Genomic DNA, 10,835 nt, shown 5'->3' with positions numbered 1-10,835 from the left:
GGTGCTGAAACATGGAAATGAGTGCAGCAGTGGTGACAACTTGAAGAATATTTATAGCGTTCCTGCCAAACAGGTTTTACAACTACTGTATATGTATTGTTTATGTATGTATGTGTTTTACACTGCACAGAATATAATGGGATATTAAAAAGGAAAGACACCAGAGAATGTTGTTCCACGGAATTTTTAATGGTCTGAGGGGATCAGGAAAGAATTTTTTTCCCTGTTGAAAAACATTGAATGATCTTTATAAGGGGGGTTGCATTCCTCGGTATCAATTTAAAGAATAGTTCTCAGAACACACAGTTTTATTGACTTCAATTTTTAAGCTTAGTTATCAGGTATGCTGATTCTGAAAGTGCAGTTAGTTATCTTCTATCACGTCAGTTTTTTTCTCCCACCTGCTTATAATAATGTGATTACTGTAGTGTGGATTTGTATAGGCTATTCATTTACACACAGGACAGTGTGGTCAGAGGTTGTGCACTGCTCCATGTAGTGAATAAGTAAAATTTCTTTTTCTACTTATACACGTATTTCTTTTCTTTTAGATCATGTCTGGCTCTGCTGTTTCTCGCCGTAAGTACCTAAACAACCCTGATTCATTTTGTTATATCTGTGACAGTTTCACCATTCCCAGTCAAAGGGCGAACATCAGCACATTGGTAGAGCAAGCCTATTTGGCATATTTCAAAGTTAAACTTGGTGATCAAGATAAGTCTTGGGCCCCTCATAAGGTGTGCAAACAGTCGAGGGTTTACGGATGTGGACAAAGGGAACACGTGATAAGATGCCATTTGTAATACCTATGGTTTGGGGAGAGCCAGGAGATCATTTCAGTGACTGTTACTTTTGTATAGTGAAAGCTCCAGGATATAACAAGAAAAATAAATGTAACATAGAGTCTCCTAGTCTACCATCGGCTATTCGCTCAGTGGCTCATTCAGATGAAATCCCAGTGCCGGTTTTCGTTACACTACCCTCTCTTGAAGAACATGATTATGGTGATGAACTAGGTGACAACAATGATGAAGAGCTTGAAGTGGAAGAGCACTCTGTAAAGGGATTTGATCAGCATGAGTTGAGTGATTTGGCACGTGATTTGGAACTTTCGAAGAAGGCTTCAGAACTCCTAGCATCAAGTACTTTCGAACCAGAGAAATTGCATTTCTGCAGTACTTTAGAACTAACAGTGGCATTGTGTATTGCCATAACATACTTGGTTTAGGGGAGGAATTGGGAATTCTAATCTGTAACTCAACTCAATGGCGACTATTCATCAAAAGCTCAAAGCAGAGCATAAAGTGTGTCCTTCTTGGTCAGCAATGCTTCCTTCTTGGTCAGCAATGCGGATACACCAAGTATCCCTGTTATCTAAGCATGTGGGACAGCAGAACTCGTCACAGGCATTGGTTGGAAAGGAATTGGCCTCCGAGATCCAAACATTCTACATGAGACACTTGTTGATAGAAAGAATATAACATTTCCACCTCTGCACATGAAACTGGGTCTGATGAAGCAGTTCATTAAAGCTTTGCCAACTGAAGGAGACTGTTTCAGTACCTCATTTTGGCATTTCCTAGCCTGTCATTTGAAAAAATAAATAGATTCGGCAGCTCATCAAAGACGAACATTTCATCAGGAAAATGTCAGAAGTCGAAAAGAATGCTTGGTTATCATTCAAAGCCTTTGACAAGGACTTTCTTGGAAACACACGAGCAAATAAATACACATAAATGGTCCAGAAACTCTTAGAGAGCTCTAAAATGCTTGGTTGCAATATGAGCATCAAGGTGCATTTTCTGCAAAGCCATCTTTCTAACTTCCCTGAAAACCTTGGTGCAGTCAGTGATGAGCAATGTGAACGATTCCATCAAGATTTGAAAGTCATGGAAGGACGGTATCAGTGTAGATGGGATGTACATATGATGGCTGACTATTGTTGGAGCATCCAGCGGGATTGTCCTAACACTGAACACTCCAGGAAAAGATATAAGTGTGAATATTTACCTTAACCACTTCCCTGATTAATTTTCAAATGTTTTACTGTAAAAAAAGCCTTTGTATAAACAAAAGAAGTTTAAATAAACAGAACATTCAAGGTAATATTTCATTATTTTTTCATTGTATGTAAAATTTGTATGTTTTTGAAAAAAATGGAGGCTATCCTGTATTGTAAAAACTGGATGTGATAGCAAAAAACTGGGTTCATTTCTGGATTCACTAACCAAAAATGAGTAAAAAACAAGTGTAAGATCTAACTCAACAAAAAATGCGTTCCCCAGTGTTATTTACTTTCCTGTTGGTCGATGGAATTATGCAAACCTGTCTATCTGGTGCGTGCGGTATGTGTTTTGGTGGAAGAATCACAGAACATTCATATCATAGCTGTACAAACTATTGTCCATTTGCAATAATGTGATTCTTTTTTATGGGACTTTTATGACTGTTTTAAAAAATATAAGTTTTGTATTGTTTATTTAGATAACATTATGGAGGTCAGTCATCAATATTGACATTCACAATTTATAAAAGTTTCATTTGATTGGAAACAAAGTATTCACTAAAGCCCTGTACAGACATCAGAGGATTGTCATTGGAAATGCTATTTTGTAATGGTGTCTAGTGACAGATGAAGGAATTAGCACTGTACATACAGCACAGTGGGGAAGATTAGCGAGCGGCAACCCGCTGTGCTTTCCTCAGTAGGGTCCAAAGCGAGCATGACTGTTCCTCTTGGGTGAAAATCATCTAATGTGTGTATAAGATAGCTAATGTGTATCTTAAGATAGTTTCTATATAAATTTCATTTGTGATTGTAGCAACTTGTTTTTATGTGCAGTTATGAATATATTCAAATTCTCTTCCGAAAGGTAGGCACTGAGTGATATGATAACACAGGGGGCCCCTAGACGTTTTATATATAGGTGCCTGTGCCTAGGTCTATCCTTAGCTTTGTAAATGGAGGACTCCCTGGTCCCAGGATGACCAGCGTGGTGTTTTTGTATTAGGTGATGAGCTAGGACTAAAATTCACAAATTCATTAAATGCAGAAAGCTCTTACAGATATCAAATACAAATAATAAATGCTTAATACAATATGAACTGGAAAAACCTGTTTGAGTTAGGTTAGCTCATCATTGTGTGCATAATTAGCTGCAGCAAATGAGATGTAGCAAGCTCCCTGTTTCCTGGCAGGCAATGCCCGGGATCATCAAGCCCTCTCCTCCCCAGTCCTTACAATTGTTGAATTTTAGTTCTTTCAATATTAGACATTGAACCCCACATGTGGGCATTGCCACTGCTTACTTTTATGCCAAAACCCTGTCGGTTGCTCCCAGTCACTCTGATCTGTCAGAGACCTAGCGATGATGCCACATTATCTAACATTAGGTATGTAACAAGTTTAGTTTATTCTTATTTATCCCATGTTAATTACCAGGGGACAGAGGGAAGGCAAAGTTGTTGGTTTAAATTTTTATTAATTTTTGAAAACAGAAAAATAGACAAACTGTATAAAAGATACAAACAAGTACAAAACGTTGCATATTGTGATACAATTTGCAAGTGAAAATTTTACAAAAAAACAAAAACTATGTTTTCGATTTTTAAATACTTGTGATATATCACTAATATCAACAACACAGTCTTGTAATCATTCGGTTACAGATGGTAAATACTTTTCCCAAAATGTGCAATTGTCATGAAATTTGTTATCCGCAAATCTGCTTTATGCTAAGGTTCTTTCATAGTGATAAATTACATGATGTTTCTGTAATACTTCAGATAAAATTGGTGGAGTAGCATGATTCCATATATTAACTATGGACATTTGTGCCACAATAAGTATATTATTTACTATAATTCTATATGAATATGTGAATCTGTCAATTCCCAAACTAAGTAAAGCTAATGAAGAGGGAAGGCAAAATGTAAGCAGAATACATCTCAGCCCTAAATAATTTATATTTTACAAAAAGAATGATGAATATATGACAAATGGTTCTTTCTCCTTGCTTGTGTTACAGTTTGTTAAACATACAGAAAAATATACAAAGAAAGTCACGTGGGGATCGTGTAAAATAAAGACCTATGTGTTACAAAATGCAATGTAGCTTCAGTTTACATTGCTGATAGCTCTCACTTATTTACTAAACAAACAAGATTGCCCTTAAACCTTATATTCCACTGAACAACTGGATTTCCCATTTGTCAAAGCCCTGAGTAAAATTTACTATAATACATATGTTACAACTTCTGTTCCTGAGCTCTCATTGGATGGATGTATTAACTTACAAACACAACAATGGACCTTCTGAATCTAGTGAAGTTCATTCTAAAGTACAAGCCCAGGTAAAAAGTAATAACTTGCACTTCCACCCATTCACAACTTTATATAATGCCCTTTTTTACCCACCCACCATGTTTTGTGATAGTGAAGACCAGTGACCCACCGCCACAGTCCAGGCCCACAGCCCAGTGGTTTTGTTGCTAGCCCTCATCATTTCACCATGCCGTAATCTAGGCACTGTTGGAATCTTTGACACCCTGAGAAGACCCTGCCAATGGGCACAAATTGTCAAAATCACCAGCAAGAGACATGGTTTTCATAGGAGGACCTTACCACTGCTTGTTTGCTGCTATCTGCTTATTAAATTATGGAAGAATAAATAATAAATAAAGGTTATCCAGAGAGAAAGAGTACAAGACAGTGTGATTTATATCATATTCTACTTTATAGAACTGCAAAATATAGGCAACAATGCACCTGTAGAAGAGTAGACACGCTTTGGGAAATGATACCCATATCTTTAGGAGAGACTTGTTTTTACAGTCTTTAATTTTTTCATCTTAGTGATGCTTATGTGTTACAACATTTTTATTGCCACTTTCTATCAATTTTCTAAGCACTGGCTGCATACCATTGCTGTGAACCAGCTACCCAATTGTGGAAACAGTGGGCCATACCGAGCCATATCCAGGTGTATTTGTATGGCCACTTGTAATGTCCTCCATGAGTGCATCTGTCCAGGTGACAACACTGGAGCACAATGGGGAAGCAGTGGTCATTCCATAACAGCTTTTGGAAATTAAGAAAATGACAATAAATATATCCAAAGCCAAACTTTTGTGCATACACTTTCCCAACACTTTCTGTTCCAGTAACAATTGTCCCTGGTCAAATGGAGAGAATAAATCCCCATTGTCATGCAGTATGTACAAACTTTTATGCAGTGGGAAGACAATGCCACAAAAGACAGGTTGTTAACTTTATGAAGCTATGCTGATCCTTGTACAAATATGGGCCTGGAGGTTAAATGAAGAAATTAATATTGAAGAATCCAGGAGGTTAGAAAAGTCCCCTTAATCTACACACATTGGCTTGATTTATTAAAGCTCTCCATCCAGTACTGGATCACCCAGGTTCTGCCTTGATAGTCTATTTTCCGTAGTCTTGGAGAATTTTAATAAATCCCCCGTATAGAGTTTTTTGTAGTGCATCCTATACCCCAATATTGTTATGTCATGACGCTGCCAATCAGTAATATATTAACATGACACAATATTGCCGTGATATTATTTTTCACAGTATCAAATCAAACACTAATGAATGTCTGGAATGATCACATTCTATTACTAGATTGTAAATGCTTTCCACTTGAGATAATGAAAGCTGAATATTGTCAGGATGTAAAAAACATATTTATTCTTCCTGCTGCAGTAAATGACAATGGAATGAGTCATCATATTTTTAGTGAGCAGGATACATGGTATAAGATGAATGCTTTAACTGAAACAGTTTATTACAGTATGTGATCTTGTTTTTCTTTAGTGGTTTACAGACAGCAGATTTTATAGTTCAGCACACAAAAGGTCATACAGTCTTTTATTGGGCAGCCTTGAATTATGACTATGGTGTACATTCACTGTTATCAGTCCTTAAGCACATGCAATGTTACAAAATTTATTTCCATTAATTATTTTCCAATCTCTTTTATTGATGAAGGGAAGGTCAAACTGCTGCATAAACCCTTCCCCAGGACATCCCAAAGATTCTCCATGGGGTTAAGGTCTGGACTCTGTAGTTGCCAATTCATGTGTGGAAATGATGGCTCATGCTGCCAGCACTGTCATCTTGGAATATGACTGTAATATCAGGAAAAAATTAATGAATGGAAAAAAATTTACAGGTTGACATTCAAAATTCCAGCAACCTAAGGAGATTTTGAAGGATAATAATAAAGTACAGTAGTCACTTCCACACACAGGCTAACCTTCCTCTCGCTGCACCCGCGGACATCTGGCACAATTCCACAGAGCAGGCAGCAGTGACGTCTCAATGTGCGCCATGCAGGAAGACCGCAGCAGATGTCTGCCCGCACCGCCTCGGCATTTTATTATGGAGATTTTTTTTCTGGCCTCCGTACCAGGCCGGATAGTACAGAGGCTGCATAGTCATGAGTTGGATAGGTGCCCTTAAATCCATGCCGGAAAACTGAAGGAACTGGATTATCAATGGCCGGATTTTCGATTGTCAACCAATTGTATTACAGCATTTTTACTTGCCTTCTATTGGTCTACAGATAGGCTGAAGTATTTGGAGAGTAGCAATATACCAGGGAACTGTGGATTCCCATAAATTGCACTAGAAAAACATATGGTAACAGTGTGCGCAGTTTAGTATGATAAACTGAGGAAGTTGCTGAAATATCAGTGTGGTTAAGTTTCCTTCTAGGCAACACTTTATTTTTTGCTGACTGTGGTCCCACTCAGAAGAGTCAACCCATTGTCATTAGAAAAAAAAGTTGAGTAAAAGAGTTCTCCCCAGAACAAGAAGTAAAGGGGCATCATCCAATGGTGACAACTGTGGAATTCCCCACAGGGAGTTCGGGCTTTACTTATACTCCAAGTGTTGTGGTTTATTAGTATTTGGTGATATGATCCACAAAACAAATAGCAAAGCATAACTCACGCACTCACACTCAGATGGCATTACAGCATAAGGTTGTGACAGTACAGTTACTACCTGTTTGGCAGATATGGCAATATAAAGTTGTAACAATAAAATAGCAGATGTTGTAATACACATTGATCTCTGTAATAACAGGTTTGTCATTGTAATCAATGACAATACACAGTTGACTGTGGAACAACATGTTTTTATTACACAAAACACTTTGGGTCTGATTTATTAAAGCTCTCCAAGACAGTAGAAGATAGACTATCGTGGTTCACACATATTGTACAATGATAGTCTATCTTGTCCAGTCTTGGAGAATTTGAATAAATCAAGTAATTTTAATAAATGTAGTAATGAATGCTGGCTGTTGCATTACTTAGGAAGGATGAAGGAGATGACCAGATGTCACAATACAGTGATGGGTAGCTGTAATATTACACTAACAGCTAGAGCAAAAAAACATGAGATTGTGTCAGTACATGGGCAACTGTAACAATAATGCATGGGCAGTGGTGGAAATGTAACTGATTCTTGCAATACTCAAGAAGCTGTCACTGACACCACTTACTATAGTCCAAGATGCAGGAACTTCATTCTCTATCCATACATGTCTTCTCCATGACTTGTAGGAGGAAAGCGTACAGATAGCCATCCTGCAGCAGAGACACGACAAGGGTAGAAAAGACGGAGTCACTTTGGTATTCCATTCTTCTCCATCTACCAAAATCACCCTCTTTATACAAGACACCTAACAAAACACTTTTACAACCTTTTTTGGGGATTAATTGGCCATAACAGCCTTTTATTAAACAACAATATCAATACCATTTAAAATGTTCCATAGTTTATTACCCAACTTGTTCCTACAGAGATCAGTCTTCCAGATGCCACAAACCACCTTGGGGACAATTACATGTTTCTGCATCCACCATGACCTTACAAGGTATTAATGGAGGTTAATAACACCTAACACCTTCCTTGGGATCACCATGCTTTGGCTGGATTCCATACTCCATGTTGTTTTAACTAAGCCTCCCCCCCCAACACAAACGTTTCATAGGGAGGGTGTTCGGTAGACCTCTTCCCAGCTATCCATGGCTCCAATTCTTCCTACACCCATCAACCGAAGCCTACAGCCTCCTCCATGCAACTAATCACCACCTAAAAGACCCTTTTAACCTTCTATTCACCCTGCCACGTAGCAACTTTGCCTGTTTTCGTTCTTTTTTCCCCTGGGCCTACTTGGAGTGCATGTTTCCATGGTCTGGTCCTACTCCACCTGACATCTCTACACCAAGCAACAATGACCAGTTAAAATAGTATCCCACCAAAAAACACTTACCTAGTCAATATTAGGCTTCTCCTGGAATGTCAACTACCCCCTACATTTTTACCATTTTGTAGTCTGATAACCCTATATATTATAACTTGTAACTAAAAATGTTCCTTAAATACCCTTTTCCTTCAGTACAAATGCTAATTCATTTTCTCACACCTCAGTCTTCTGTGTAGAGCTAACATCCACACCCTTCATCGTTTGTCTTCACTCATGTATTGTCAAGACATGGGTATGCCAGACCAGTTCTTTTGTTGAGTGCTGATAACTAAGTGCACTTATCATCAGGTCTACCAGTCGTACCTATCGGGCTGCTCATTTATTTTTAAAACTCCTATAACAATATTGTGTACATAGGAGTAAAATCTCATTGTTCAGTAAAACTCAAGGGGGACACTGGAATATAATTGATTATTATATATGCTTGACTGGCTGAGTAGGAATAACTTACCTACTGCACATGTGGGCAGGGTGCACTTTCAGACATGGCAGTGAACAGGCAGGTAGGTATATTTTATTGCAGATGAGATATAGCTTGTCCTTTTTTGCAACAAAAACCTGCTTGATTGCTGATTTTCAAAGCAGGACTATAGTTACACTTGTTAATAGGCCCTCAGGACATCATCAGACCCTAAGTTCCTGTCTATGGTTCCCTTGTGGATGACACATGTCTTTGTAGACCAGATATTGTTTTCTTAAAACAGGGCAAGCATGATTTGTCTGTGATTTTTTTCCCCGTCCTGTATCTACTTTTATTTTCATCTTCCTTCACTCTCCTTCCTCATATTGTTTTTCTTTGTATTTAATGTATCCAATTCTAGCAAACCAGCTATGTCAGTTTTATTTTCACATTTCTCTGATCCTATTTAAAGATTAAAAAAGAAATCCAGAAATTGCTCTATAGCTGTATTTCAGTATACATTGGTAAAAATTGCTGGGATATATGGCAGAAACTCATCCTGGCAGAAGTGTTACTGATTAGGTAACTGAAATATGTGTAAGTGGGGAACAGTCACTGGTCATATGACTTCTTCCTATTGACTATTTTTATCAGCAAATGTATGGCAATATGTGTGGTTATTTCATAACATCTTCAGATTACTTTTTTACTGCTTTTTCATTGGATTACCTTCAAACAATCTAAAGGATTTATGAAAAGTTTAGTGCTAAATAAACAACTTTGGCAGTTAAATGTTTGATGTATTTGTGCAGATCTGTACATGCTGGGTAAAAGATGGGCATTTGAGAAAGAATAAAAACAAAGGTAATTTGTTAAAAAGAATGACAGACCTATCAAATATGAGATGGTAGGGATCCATAGGAATCTATGCACATCACTGAATATCTACCATATCTACCATGTTATAAAATTTCAAAAAAATCTACCCCAGAACTATTATATTGTAGCGTGTAATATTTTTATCACTATAGAGGCAATGGAACAAACAAAAGAACGTAATATCCCTATTATTTAGAAAGTCACGTGTATTTATTTATTTTTTGAATGTAAATTTTTATTAGGCATTGCCAGTAATTACAATAAAAAAAGTGAAAAAAAAAGACACAAACATATAGAAAGTGAAACATGGTGGCATACAATATGGGCAAACAAATCTAATAAATAGAAAGTCATCAGTTAGAAATAAAGGACCAAGATTATAACACTTATTTATGTAAGCACAGGTTAAACAAGCACCTGCGTAGCAAGCATTACCTTTAACATGTATAACACATTCACTTTGTATATTCGGCCTTCTATGTATAACACATTCACTTTGTATATTCGGCCTTCTTTGTATAACACATCCACTTTGTATATTCGGCCTTCGGCTGGAGATGCACACTACATAGGACAGGAAGAAGAAAAAAAAAGGAATGGATAAGAATTTACTTATCAGTGACCAAAAGTGCATAAGCAATACAACTACGCTGTATGCAGGAGAAAGTCACTTTTATTTTTAACTCAGTCCAATGAGATTTAAAAGTTACAGTCATGTGGCTGAAAATAAAATTTTGTATACCTGTGTTAAAAATGAATTTGCAAAATGCAAGAAGGAAACTACTTTATTCTCACTTGATGACGGTATAACCCAACCAGACTACATTGCATGTTCTCCATTACAATGTAATACTTAATTGGGATGCCAGGCCAGGATGAAGGTTCCTACAAACACAAATGTTGGGACTACCATCACAGTCCTTCTGGGCCCTAATCTTCAGAATTGTTGATTAAATTCATTGAGTTAACAGACAGAACCTTTAACAGCCCTTCTATGAATACTACCTGGCTTCTCCTAACATATACCTACTGGCAAATCTACATTCTACCTGAGAAAAGGTAGACGTTATTGACCTAATGCAAATAAAATCTCCTGAGAAGACCTGGACACCATGGTTTCTCTATAAGGAGCATTTTCAGTTACAAGTTATATTATATACGTAGTCCCAGGTAACATATGAGATAAGAACTGTAGGTTTGTTCTTGAGTTGAATTTGTATGTAAGTTGGAACAGGTACATTATTTTATTAAATGCATTA

The 10,835-nt window shown here is 37.3% G+C and overlaps 1 long non-coding RNA gene across 1 annotated transcript; it reads right to left on the bottom strand.

Annotated features, from left to right (window-relative positions):
* Positions 1-3,495: 3,495 nt before the first annotated feature.
* On the bottom strand, positions 3,496-10,829 carry LOC140324951 (uncharacterized). Its single transcript, XR_011919602.1, has 3 exons — positions 10,012-10,829; positions 7,530-7,614; positions 3,496-6,147 (listed from the first exon to the last, which is right to left on the bottom strand). It is a non-coding gene; the product is annotated as an uncharacterized lncRNA (long non-coding RNA).
* Positions 10,830-10,835: the final 6 nt, after the last annotated feature.

The sequence above is a fragment of the Pyxicephalus adspersus genome, chromosome 2, assembly GCF_032062135.1.
Source record: "Pyxicephalus adspersus chromosome 2, UCB_Pads_2.0, whole genome shotgun sequence".
NCBI classification, from domain to species: domain Eukaryota; kingdom Metazoa; phylum Chordata; class Amphibia; order Anura; family Pyxicephalidae; genus Pyxicephalus; species Pyxicephalus adspersus.
Note: the sequence above shows the minus strand (reverse complement) of the source record. Positions and strands in the feature narration are given on the sequence as shown.